The following is a 13442-nucleotide window of genomic DNA, read 5'->3' as shown; positions in this document are numbered from 1 at the left end:
CAGGGCCAGGGGCCCCTTGGCACATCCTTTTCCCCTTTTCCCTGGGAAAGACAACTCAGCAGTCCAGGTTCCTGATGTCAGTTTGTAGGGCTCCCTTGGGTCTATCAGGGAAGCACAAGTTTGAGGTGGGGACAACTTCGGTGTGGGGTCCATCCTTCGATATAAGTATTTTTTGCAGTGAGGCCCCTGCCCAGGGCTAGGGGCCCCCGGGCACATCCTTTTTCCATTTTCCCTGGGAAAGAAAACTCAGCAGTCCAGGTTCCTGATGTCAGTTTGTAGGGCTCCCTTGGGTCTATCAGGGCAGCACAAGTTTGAGGTGGGGACAACTTTGGTGTGGGGTCCATCCTTCGATATAAGGATTTTTTGCAGTCAGGGCCCTTCCCCGGGCTATGGGCCCCCGGGCACAACCTTTTTCCATTTTCCCTGGGAAAGAAAACTCAGCAGTCCAGGTTCCTGATGTCAGTTTGTAGGGCTCCCTTGGGTCTATCAGGGCAGCACAAGTTTGAGGTGGGGACAACTTCGGTGTGGGGTCCATCCTTCGATATAAGGATTCTTTGCAGTCAGGGCCCAGCCCAGGGCCAGGGGCCCCTGGGCACAACCTTTTTCCATTTTCCCTGGGAAAGAAAACTCAGCAGTCCAGGTTGCTGATGTCAGTTTGTAGGGCTCCCTTGGGTCTATCAGGGCAGCACAAGTTTGAGGTGGGGACAACTTCGGTGTGGGGTCCATCCTTCGATATAAGGATTCTTTGCAGTCAGGGCCAGGGGCCCCTGGGCACATCCTTTTTCCATTTTCCCTGGGAAAGAAAACTCAGCAGTCCACGTTCCTGATGTCAGTTTGTAGGGCTCCCTTGGGTCTATCAGGGTAGCACAAGTTTGAGGTGGGGACAAATTTGGTGTGGGGTCCATCCTTCGATATAAGGATTCTTTGCAGTCAGGTCCAGGGGCCGCCGGGCACATCCTTTGGCCATTTTCCCTGGGAAAGAAAACTCAGCAGTCCAGGTTCCTGATGTCAGTTTGTAGGGTTCCCTTGGGTCTATCACGGTGGCACAAGTTTGAGGTGGGGACAACATCGGTGTGGGGTCCATCCTTCGATATAATGATTCTTTGCAGTCAGGGCCAGGGGCCCCTGGGCACATCCTTTTTCCATTTTCCCTGGGAAAGAAAACTCAGCAGTCCAGGTTGCTGATGTCAGTTTGTAGGGCTCCCTTGGGTCTATCAGGGCAGCACAAGTTTGAGGTGGGGACAACTTCGGTGTGGGGTCCATCCTTCGAAATAAGGATTCTTTGCAGTCAGGACACAGCCCAGGGCCAGGGGCCCCTTGGCACGTCCTTTTTCCATTTTCCCTGGGAAAGAAAACTCAGCAGTCCAGGTTCCTGATGTCAGTTTGTAGGTCTCCCTTGGGTCTATCAGGGCAGCACAAGTTTGAGGTGGGGACAACTTCGGTGTGGGGTCCATCCTTCGATATAAGGATTTTTTGCAGTCAGGGCCAGGGGCCCCCGGGCACATCCTTTTTCCATTTTCCCTGGGAAAGAAAACTCAGCAGTCCAGGTTCCTGATGTCAGTTTGTAGGGCTCCCTTGGGTCTATCAGGGCAGCACAAGTTTGAGGTGGGGACAACTTCGGTGTGGGGTCCATCCTTTGATATAAGGATTTTTTGCAGTGAGGGGCCTGCCCAGGGCCAGGGGCCCCCGGGCACATCCTTTTTCCATTTTCCCTGGGAAAGAAAACTTAGCAGTCCAGGTTCCTGATGTCAGTTTGTAGGGCTCCCTTGGGTCTATCAGGGCAGCACAAGTTTGAGGTGGGGACAACTTCGGTGTGGGGTCCATCCTTCGATATAAGGATTTTTTGCAGTGAGGCCCCTGCCCAGGGCTAGGGGCCCCCGGGCACATCCTTTTTCCATTTTCCCTGGGAAAGAAAACTCAGCAGTCCAGGTTCCTGATGTCAGTTTGTAGGGCTCCCTTGGGTCTATCAGGGCAGCACAAGTTTGAGGTGGGGACAACTTTGGTGTGGGGTCCATCCTTCGATATAAGGATTTTTTGCAGTCAGGGCCAGGGGCCCCCGGGCATATCCTTTTTCCATTTTCCCTGGGAAAGAAAACTCAGCAGTCCAGGTTCCTGATGTCAGTTTGTAGGGCTCCCTTGGGTGTATCAGGGCAGCACAAGTTTGAGGTGGGGACAACTTCGGTGTGGGGTCCATCCTTCGATATAAGGATTTTTTGCAGTCAGGACACAGCCCAGGGCCAGGGGCCCCCGGGCACAACCTTTTTCCATTTTCCCTGGGAAAGAAAACTCAGCAGTCCAGGTTCCTGATGTCAGTTTGTAGGGCTCCCTTGGGTCTATCAGGGCAGCACAAGTTTGAGGTGGGGACAACTTCGGTGTGGGGTCCATCCTTCGATATAAGGATTCTTTGCAGTCAGGGCCCAGCCCAGGGCCAGGGGCCCCTGGGCACATCCTTTTTCCATTTTCCCTGGGAAAGAAAACTCAGCAGTCCAGGTTCCTGATGTCAGTTTGTAGGGCTCCCTTGGGTCTATCAGGGCAGCACAAGTTTGAGGTGGGGACAACTTCGGTGTGGGGTCCATCCTTCGATATAAGGATTCTTTGCAGTCAGGGCCAGGGGCCCCTGGGCACATCCTTTTTCCATTTCCCCTGGGAAAGAAAACTCAGCAGTCCAGGTTCCTGATGTCAGTTTGTAGGGCTCCCTTGGGTCTATCAGGGTAGCACAAGTTTGAGGTGGGGACAACTTTGGTGTGGGGTCCATCCTTCGATATAAGGATTCTTTGCAGTCAGGGCCAGGGGCCCCCGGGCACATCCTTTGGCCATTTTCCCTGGGAAAGAAAACTCAGCAGTCCAGGTTCCTGATGTCAGTTTGTAGGGTTCCCTTGGGTCTATCACGGTGGCACAAGTTTGAGGTGGGGACAACATCGGTGTGGGGTCCATCCTTCGATATAATGATTCTTTGCAGTCAGGGCCAGGGGCCCCTGGGCACATCCTTTTTCCATTTTCCCTGGGAAAGAAAACTCAGCAGTCCAGGTTGCTGATGTCAGTTTGTAGGGCTCCCTTGGGTCTATCAGGGCAGCACAAGTTTGAGGTGGGGACAACTTCGGTGTGGGGTCCATCCTTCGATATAAGGATTCTTTGCAGTCAGGGCCAGGGGCCCCTGGGCACATCCTTTTTCCATTTTCCCTGGGAAAGAAAACTCAGCAGTCCAGGTTCCTGATGTCAGTTTGTAGGGCTCCCTTGGGTCTATCAGGGTAGCACAAGTTTGAGGTGGGGACAAATTTGGTGTGGGGTCCATCCTTCGATATAAGGATTCTTTGCAGTCAGGGCCAGGGGCCCCCGGGCACATCCCTTGGCCATTTTCCCTGGGAAAGAAAACTCAGCAGTCCAGGTTCCTGATGTCAGTTTGTAGGGTTCCCTTGGGTCTATCACGGTGGCACAAGTTTGAGGTGGGGACAACATCGGTGTGGGGTCCATCCTTCGATATAATGATTCTTTGCAGTCAGGGCCAGGGGCCCCTGGGCACATCCTTTTTCCATTTTCCCTGGGAAAGAAAACTCAGCAGTCCAGGTTCCTGATGTCAGTTTGTAGGGCTCCCTTGGGTCTATCAGGGCAGCACAAGTTTGAGGTGGGGACAACTTCGGTGTGGGGTCCATCCTTCAATATAAGAATTTTGTGCAGTCAGGGCCAGGGGCCCCCGGGCATATCCTTTGGCCATTTTCCCTGGGAAAGGAAACTCAGCAGTCCAGGTTGCTGATGTCAGTTTGTAGGGCTCCCTTGGGTGTATCAAGGCAGCACAAGTTTGAGGTGGGGACAACATCGGTGTGGGGTCCATCCTTCGATATAAGGATTTTTTGCAGTGAGGCCCCTGCCCAGGGCCAGGGTCCCCCGGGCACATCCTTTTTCCATCTTCCCTAGGAAAGAAAACTCAGCAGTCCAGGTTCCTGATGTCAGTTTGTAGGGCTCCCTTGGGTCTATCAGGGCAGCACAAGTTTGAGGTGGGGACAACTTCGGTGTGGGGTCCATCCTTCGATATAAGGATTTTTTACAGTGAGGCCCCTGCCCAGGGCTATGGGCCCCCGGGCACAACCTTTTTCCATTTTCCCTGGGAAAGAAAACTTAGCAGTCCAGGTTGCTGATGTCAGTTTGTAGGGCTCCCTTGGGTGTATCAGGGCAGCACAAGTTTGAGGTGGGGACAACTTCGGTGTGGGGTCCATCCTTCGATATAAGGATTTTTTGCAGTCAGGGCCAGGGGCCCCTTGGCACATCCTTTTTCCATTTTCCCTGGGAAAGAAAACTTAGCAGTCCAGGTTCCTGATGTCAGTTTGTAGGGCTCCCTTGGGTCTATCAGGGCAGCACAAGTTTGAGGTGGGGACAACTTCGGTGTGGGGTCCATCCTTCGATATAAGGATTTTTTGCAGTGAGGCCCCTGCCCAGGGCTAGGGGCCCCCGGGCACATCCTTTTTCCATTTTCCCTGGGAAAGAAAACTCAGCAGTCCAGGTTCCTGATGTCAGTTTGTAGGGCTCCCTTGGGTCTATCAGGGCAGCACAAGTTTGAGTTGGGGACAACTTTGGTGTGGGGTCCATCCTTCGATATAAGGATTTTTTGCAGTCAGGGCCAGGGGCCCCCGGGCATATCCTTTGGCCATTTTCCCTGGGAAAGAAAACTCAGCAGTCCAGGTTCCTGATGTCAGTTTGTAGGGCTCCCTTGGGTCTATCAGGGCAGCACAAGTTTGAGGTGGGGACAACTTCGGTGTGGGGTCCATCCTTCGATATAAGGATTTTTTGCAGTCAGGGCCAGGGGCCCCCGGGCACATCCTTTTTCCATTTTCCCTGGGAAAGAAAACTCAGCAGTCCAGGTTCCTGATGTCAGTTTGTAGGGCTCCCTTGGGTGTATCAGGGCAGCACAAGTTTGAGGTGGGGACAACTTCGGTGTGGGGTCCATCCTTCGATATAAGGATTTTTTGCAGTGAGGGGCCTGCCCAGGGCCAGGGGCCCCCGGGCACATCCTTTTTCCATTTTCCCTGGGAAAGAAAACTCAGCAGTCCAGGTTCCTGATGTCAGTTTGTAGGGCTCCCTTGGGTGTATCAGGGCAGCACAAGTTTGAGGTGGGGACAACTTCGGTGTGGGGTCCATCCTTCGATATAAGGATTTTTTGCAGTCAGGGCCAGGGGCCCCTTGGCACATCCTTTTTCCATTTTCCCTGGGAAAGAAAACTTAGCAGTCCAGGTTCCTGATGTCAGTTTGTAGGGCTCCCTTGGGTCTATCAGGGCAGCACAAGTTTGAGGTGGGGACAACTTCGGTGTGGGGTCCATCCTTCGATATAAGGATTTTTTGCAGTGAGGCCCCTGCCCAGGGCTAGGGGCCCCCGGGCACATCCTTTTTCCATTTTCCCTGGGAAAGAAAACTCAGCAGTCCAGGTTCCTGATGTCAGTTTGTAGGGCTCCCTTGGGTCTATCAGGGCAGCACAAGTTTGAGGTGGGGACAACTTTGGTGTGGGGTCCATCCTTCGATATAAGGATTTTTTGCAGTCAGGGCCAGGGGCCCCCGGGCATATCCTTTGGCCATTTTCCCTGGGAAAGAAAACTCAGCAGTCCAGGTTCCTGATGTCAGTTTGTAGGGCTCCCTTGGGTGTATCAGGGCAGCACAAGTTTGAGGTGGGGACAACTTCGGTGTGGGGTCCATCCTTCGATATAAGGATTTTTTGCAGTGAGGGCCCTTCCCCGGGCTATGGGCCCCCGGGCACAACCTTTTTCCATTTTCCCTGGGAAAGAAAACTCAGCAGTCCAGGTTGCTGATGTCAGTTTGTAGGGCTCCCTTGGGTCTATCAGGGCAGCACAAGTTTGAGGTGGGGACAACTTCGGTGTGGGGTCCATCCTTCGATATAAGGATTCTTTGCAGTCAGGGCCCAGCCCAGGGCCAGGGGCCCCTGGGCACATCCTTTTTCCATTTTCCCTGGGAAAGAAAACTCAGCAGTCCAGGTTGCTGATGTCAGTTTGTAGGGCTCCCTTGGGTCTATCAGGGCAGCACAAGTTTGAGGTGGGGACAACTTCGGTGTGGGGTCCATCCTTCGATATAAGGATTTTTCGCAGTCAGGGCCAGGGGCCCCTGGGCACATCCTTTTTCCATTTTCCCTGGGAAAGAAAACTCAGCAGTCCAGGTTCCTGATGTCAGTTTGTAGGGCTCCCTTGGGTCTATCAGGGTAGCACAAGTTTGAGGTGGGGACAAATTTGGTGTGGGGTCCATCCTTCGATATAAGGATTCTTTGCAGTCAGGGCCAGGGGCCCCCGGGCACATCCTTTGGCCATTTTCCCTGGGAAAGAAAACTCAGCAGTCCAGGTTCCTGATGTCAGTTTGTAGGGTTCCCTTGGGTCTATCACGGTGGCACAAGTTTGAGGTGGGGACAACTTTGGTGTGGGGTCCATCCTTCGATATAAGGATTTTTTGCAGTGAGGGCACTTCCCCGGGCTATGGGCTCCCGGGCACAACCTTTTTCCATTTTCCCTGGGAAAGAAAACTCAGCAGTCCAGGTTCCTGATGTCAGTTTGTAGGGCTCCCTTGGGTCTATCAGGGCAGCACAAGTTTGAGGTGGGGACAACTTTGGTGTGGGGTCCATCCTTCGATATAAGGATTTTTTGCAGTGAGGGCCCTTCCCCGGGCTATGGGCCCCCGGGCACAACCTTTTTCCATTTTCCCTGGGAAAGAAAACTCAGCAGTCCAGGTTCCTGATGTCAGTTTGTAGGGCTCCCTTGGGTCTATCAGGGCAGCACAAGTTTGAGGTGGGGACAACTTCGGTGTGGGGTCCATCCTTCGATATAAGGATTCTTTGCAGTCAGGGCCCAGCCCAGGGCCAGGGGCCCCTGGGCACATCCTTTTTCCATTTTCCCTGGGAAAGAAAACTCAGCAGTCCAGGTTGCTGATGTCAGTTTGTAGGGCTCCCTTGGGTCTATCAGGGCAGCACAAGTTTGAGGTGGGGACAACTTCGGTGTGGGGTCCATCCTTCGATATAAGGATTCTTTGCAGTCAGGGCCAGGGGCCCCTGGGCACATCCTTTTTCCATTTTCCCTGGGAAAGAAAACTCAGCAGTCCAGGTTCCTGATGTCAGTTTGTAGGGCTCCCTTGGGTCTATCAGGGTAGCACAAGTTTGAGGTGGGGAGAAATTTGGTGTGGGGTCCATCCTTCGATATAAGGATTCTTTGCAGTCAGGGCCAGGGGCCCCCGGGCACAACCTTTTTCCATTTTCCCTGGGAAAGAAAACTCAGCAGTCCAGGTTCCTGATGTCAGTTTGTAGGGTTCCCTTGGGTCTATCACGGTGGCACAAGTTTGAGGTGGGGACAACATCGGTGTGGGGTCCATCCTTCGATATAATGATTCTTTGCAGTCAGGGCCAGGGGCCCCTGGGCACATCCTTTTTCCATTTTCCCTGGGAAAGAAAACTCAGCAGTCCAGGTTGCTGATGTCAGTTTGTAGGGCTCCCTTGGGTCTATCAGGGCAGCACAAGTTTGAGGTGGGGACAACTTCGGTGTGGGGTCCATCCTTCGAAATAAGGATTCTTTGCAGTCAGGACACAGCCCAGGGCCAGGGGCCCCTTGGCACGTCCTTTTTCCATTTTCCCTGGGAAAGAAAACTCAGCAGTCCAGGTTCCTGATGTCAGTTTGTAGGGCTCCCTTGGGTCTATCAGGGCAGCACAAGTTTGAGGTGGGGACAACTTCGGTGTGGGGTCCATCCTTCGATATAAGGATTTTTTGCAGTGAGGCCCCTGCCCAGGGCTAGGGGCCCCCGGGCACATCCTTTTTCCATTTTCCCTGGGAAAGAAAACTCAGCAGTCCAGGTTCCTGATGTCAGTTTGTAGGGCTCCCTTGGGTCTATCAGGGCAGCACAAGTTTGAGTTGGGGACAACTTTGGTGTGGGGTCCATCCTTCGATATAAGGATTCTTTGCAGTCAGGGCCAGGGGCCCCCGGGCATATCCTTTGGCCATTTTCCCTGGGAAAGAAAACTCAGCAGTCCAGGTTCCTGATGTCAGTTTGTAGGGCTCCCTTGGGTCTATCAGGGCAGCACAAGTTTGAGGTGGGGACAACTTCGGTGTGGGGTCCATCCTTCGATATAAGGATTCTTTGCAGTCAGGGCCAGGGGCCCCTGGGCACATCCTTTTTCCATTTTCCCTGGGAAAGAAAACTCAGCAGTCCAGGTTCCTGATGTCAGTTTGTAGGGCTCCCTTGGGTCTATCAGGGTAGCACAAGTTTGAGGTGGGGACAAATTTGGTGTGGGGTCCATCCTTCGATATAAGGATTCTTTGCAGTCAGGGCCAGGGGCCCCCGGGCACATCCTTTGGCCATTTTCCCTGGGAAAGAAAACTCAGCAGTCCAGGTTCCTGATGTCAGTTTGTAGGGTTCCCTTGGGTCTATCACGGTGGCACAAGTTTGAGGTGGGGACAACATCGGTGTGGGGTCCATCCTTCGATATAATGATTCTTTGCAGTCAGGGCCAGGGGCCCCTGGGCACATCCTTTTTCCATTTTCCCTGGGAAAGAAAACTCAGCAGTCCAGGTTGCTGATGTCAGTTTGTAGGGCTCCCTTGGGTCTATCAGGGCAGCACAAGTTTGATTTGGGGACAACTTCGGTGTGGGGTCCATCCTTCGAAATAAGGATTCTTTGCAGTCAGGACACAGCCCAGGTCCAGGGGCCCCTTGGCACGTCCTTTTTCCATTTTCCCTGGGAAAGAAAACTCAGCAGTCCAGGTTCCTGATGTCAGTTTGTAGGGCTCCCTTGGGTCTATCAGGGCAGCACAAGTTTGAGGTGGGGACAACTTCGGTGTGGGGTCCATCCTTCGATATAAGGATTTTTTGCAGTCAGGGCCAGGGGCCCCCGGGCACATCCTTTTTCCATTTTCCCTGGGAAAGAAAACTCAGCAGTCCAGGTTCCTGATGTCAGTTTGTAGGGCTCCCTTGGGTCTATCAGGGCAGCACAAGTTTGAGGTGGGGACAACTTCGGTGTGGGGTCCATCCTTCGATATAAGGATTTTTTGCAGTGAGGGGCCTGCCCAGGGCCAGGGGCCCCCGGGCACATCCTTTTTCCATTTTCCCTGGGAAAGAAAACTCAGCAGTCCAGGTTCCTGATTTCAGTTTGTAGGGCTCCCTTGGGTGTATCAGGGCAGCACAAGTTTGAGGTGGGGACAACTTCGGTGTGGGGTCCATCCTTCGATATAAGGATTTTTTGCAGTCAGGGCCAGGGGCGCCTTGGCACATCCTTTTTCCATTTTCCCTGGGAAAGAAAACTTAGCAGTCCAGGTTCCTGATGTCAGTTTGTAGGGCTCCCTTGGGTCTATCAGGGCAGCACAAGTTTGAGGTGGGGACAACTTCGGTGTGGGGTCCATCCTTCGATATAAGGATTTTTTGCAGTGAGGCCCCTGCCCAGGGCTAGGGGCCCCCGGGCACATCCTTTTTCCATTTTCGCTGGGAAAGAAAACTCAGCAGTCCAGGTTCCTGATGTCAGTTTGTAGGGCTCCCTTGGGTCTATCAGGGCAGCACAAGTTTGAGTTGGGGACAACTTTGGTGTGGGGTCCATCCTTCGATATAAGGATTTTTTGCAGTCAGGGCCAGGGGCCCCCGGGCATATCCTTTGGCCATTTTCCCTGGGAAAGAAAACTCAGCAGTCCAGGTTCCTGATGTCAGTTTGTAGGGCTCCCTTGGGTCTATCAGGGCAGCACAAGTTTGAGGTGGGGACAACTTCGGTGTGGGGTCCATCCTTCGATATAAGGATTCTTTGCAGTCAGGGCCCAGCCCAGGGCCAGGGGCCCCTGGGCACATCCTTTTTCCATTTTCCCTGGGAAAGAAAACTCAGCAGTCCAGGTTGCTGATGTCAGTTTGTAGGGCTCCCTTGGGTCTATCAGGGCAGCACAAGTTTGAGGTGGGGACAACTTCGGTGTGGGGTCCATCCTTCGATATAAGGATTCTTTGCAGTCAGGGCCAGGGGCCCCTGGGCACATCCTTTTTCCATTTTCCCTGGGAAAGAAAACTCAGCAGTCCAGGTTCCTGATGTCAGTTTGTAGGGCTCCCTTGGGTCTATCAGGGTAGCACAAGTTTGAGGTGGGGACAAATTTGGTGTGGGGTCCATCCTTCGATATAAGGATTCTTTGCAGTCAGGGCCAGGGGCCCCCGGGCACATCCTTTGGCCATTTTCCCTGGGAAAGAAAACTCAGCAGTCCAGGTTCCTGATGTCAGTTTGTAGGGTTCCCTTGGGTCTATCACGGTGGCACAAGTTTGAGGTGGGGACAACATCGGTGTGGGGTCCATCCTTCAATATAATGATTCTTTGCAGTCAGGGCCAGGGGCCCCTGGGCACATCCTTTTTCTATTTTCCCTGGGAAAGAAAACTCAGCAGTCCAGGTTGCTGATGTCAGTTTGTAGGGCTCCCTTGGGTCTATCAGGGCAGCACAAGTTTGAGGTGGGGACAACTTCGGTGTGGGGTCCATCCTTCGAAATAAGGATTCTTTGCAGTCAGGACACAGCCCAGGTCCAGGGGCCCCTTGGCACGTCCTTTTTCCATTTTCCCTGGGAAAGAAAACTCAGCAGTCCAGGTTGCTGATGTCAGTTTGTAGGGCTCCCTTGGGTCTATCAGGGCAGCACAAGTTTGAGGTGGGGACAACTTCGGTGTGGGGTCCATCCTTCGATATAAGGATTTTTTGCAGTCAGGGCCAGGGGCCCCCGGGCACATCCTTTGGCCATTTTCCCTGGGAAAGAAAACTCAGCAGTCCAGGTTCCTGATGTCAGTTTGTAGGGCTCCCTTGGGTCTATCAGGGCAGCACAAGTTTGAGGTGGGGACAACTTCGGTGTGGGGTCCATCCTTCGATATAAGGATTTTTTGCAGTGAGGGGCCTGCCCAGGGCCAGGGGCCCCCGGGCACATCCTTTTTCCATTTTCCCTGGGAAAGAAAACTCAGCAGTCCAGGTTGCTGATGTCAGTTTGTAGGGCTCCCTTGGGTGTATCAGGGCAGCACAAGTTTGAGGTGGGGACAACTTCGGTGTGGGGTCCATCCTTCGATATAAGGATTTTTTGCAGTCAGGGCCAGGGGCCCCTTGGCACATCCTTTTTCCATTTTCCCTGGGAAAGAAAACTTAGCAGTCCAGGTTCCTGATGTCAGTTTGTAGGGCTCCCTTGGGTCTATCAGGGCAGCACAAGTTTGAGGTGGGGACAACTTCGGTGTGGGGTCCATCCTTCGATATAAGGATTTTTTGCAGTGAGGCCCCTGCCCAGGGCTAGGGGCCCCCGGGCACATCCTTTTTCCATTTTCCCTGGGAAAGAAAACTCAGCAGTCCAGGTTCCTGATGTCAGTTTGTAGGGCTCCCTTGGGTCTATCAGGGCAGCACAAGTTTGAGTTGGGGACAACTTTGGTGTGGGGTCCATCCTTCGATATAAGGATTTTTTGCAGTCAGGGCCAGGGGCCCCCGGACATATCCTTTGGCCATTTTCCCTGGGAAAGAAAACTCAGCAGTCCAGGTTCCTGATGTCAGTTTGTAGGGCTCCCTTGGGTCTATCAGGGCAGCACAAGTTTGAGGTGGGGACAACTTCGGTGTGGGGTCCATCCTTCGATATAAGGATTTTTTGCAGTCAGGGCCAGGGGCCCCCGGGCACATCCTTTTTCCATTTTCCCTGGGAAAGAAAACTCAGCAGTCCAGGTTCCTGATGTCAGTTTGTAGGGCTCCCTTGGGTGTATCAGGGCAGCACAAGTTTGAGGTGGGGACAACTTCGGTGTGGGGTCCATCCTTCGATATAAGGATTTTTTGCAGTGAGGGGCCTGCCCAGGGCCAGGGGCCCCCGGGCACATCCTTTTTCCATTTTCCCTGGGAAAGAAAACTCAGCAGTCCAGGTTGCTGATGTCAGTTTGTAGGGCTCCCTTGGGTGTATCAGGGCAGCACAAGTTTGAGGTGGGGACAACTTCGGTGTGGGGTCCATCCTTCGATATAAGGATTTTTTGCAGTCAGGGCCAGGGGCGCCTTGGCACATCCTTTTTCCATTTTCCCTGGGAAAGAAAACTTAGCAGTCCAGGTTCCTGATGTCAGTTTGTAGGGCTCCCTTGGGTCTATCAGGGCAGCACAAGTTTGAGGTGGGGACAACTTCGGTGTGGGGTCCATCCTTCGATATAAGGATTTTTTGCAGTGAGGCCCCTGCCCAGGGCTAGGGGCCCCCGGGCACATCCTTTTTCCATTTTCGCTGGGAAAGAAAACTCAGCAGTCCAGGTTCCTGATGTCAGTTTGTAGGGCTCCCTTGGGTCTATCAGGGCAGCACAAGTTTGAGTTGGGGACAACTTTGGTGTGGGGTCCATCCTTCGATATAAGGATTTTTTGCAGTCAGGGCCAGGGGCCCCCGGGCATATCCTTTGGCCATTTTCCCTGGGAAAGAAAACTCAGCAGTCCAGGTTCCTGATGTCAGTTTGTAGGGCTCCCTTGGGTCTATCAGGGCAGCACAAGTTTGAGGTGGGGACAACTTCGGTGTGGGGTCCATCCTTCGATATAAGGATTCTTTGCAGTCAGGGCCCAGCCCAGGGCCAGGGGCCCCTGGGCACATCCTTTTTCCATTTTCCCTAGGAAAGAAAACTCAGCAGTCCAGGTTGCTGATGTCAGTTTGTAGGGCTCCCTTGGGTCTATCAGGGCAGCACAAGTTTGAGGTGGGGACAACTTCGGTGTGGGGTCCATCCTTCGATATAAGGATTCTTTGCAGTCAGGGCCAGGGGCCCCTGGGCACATCCTTTTTCCATTTTCCCTGGGAAAGAAAACTCAGCAGTCCAGGTTCCTGATGTCAGTTTGTAGGGCTCCCTTGGGTCTATCAGGGTAGCACAAGTTTGAGGTGGGGACAAATTTGGTGTGGGGTCCATCCTTCGATATAAGGATTCTTTGCAGTCAGGGCCAGGGGCCCCCGGGCACATCCTTTGGCCATTTTCCCTGGGAAAGAAAACTCAGCAGTCCAGGTTCCTGATGTCAGTTTGTAGGGTTCCCTTGGGTCTATCACGGTGGCACAAGTTTGAGGTGGGGACAACATCGGTGTGGGGTCCATCCTTCAATATAATGATTCTTTGCAGTCAGGGCCAGGGGCCCCTGGGCACATCCTTTTTCTATTTTCCCTGGGAAAGAAAACTCAGCAGTCCAGGTTGCTGATGTCAGTTTGTAGGGCTCCCTTGGGTCTATCAGGGCAGCACAAGTTTGAGGTGGGGACAACTTCGGTGTGGGGTCCATCCTTCGAAATAAGGATTCTTTGCAGTCAGGACACAGCCCAGGTCCAGGGGCCCCTTGGCACGTCCTTTTTCCATTTTCCCTGGGAAAGAAAACTCAGCAGTCCAGGTTGCTGATGTCAGTTTGTAGGGCTCCCTTGGGTCTATCAGGGCAGCACAAGTTTGAGGTGGGGACAACTTCGGTGTGGGGTCCATCCTTCGATATAAGGATTTTTTGCAGTCAG

This window comes from Lonchura striata, chromosome 26, assembly GCF_050655825.1.
Source record: "Lonchura striata isolate lonStrDom1 chromosome 26, ASM5065582v1, whole genome shotgun sequence".
Lineage (NCBI taxonomy): Eukaryota > Metazoa > Chordata > Aves > Passeriformes > Estrildidae > Lonchura > Lonchura striata.
This window is presented reverse-complemented; position numbering follows the sequence as displayed.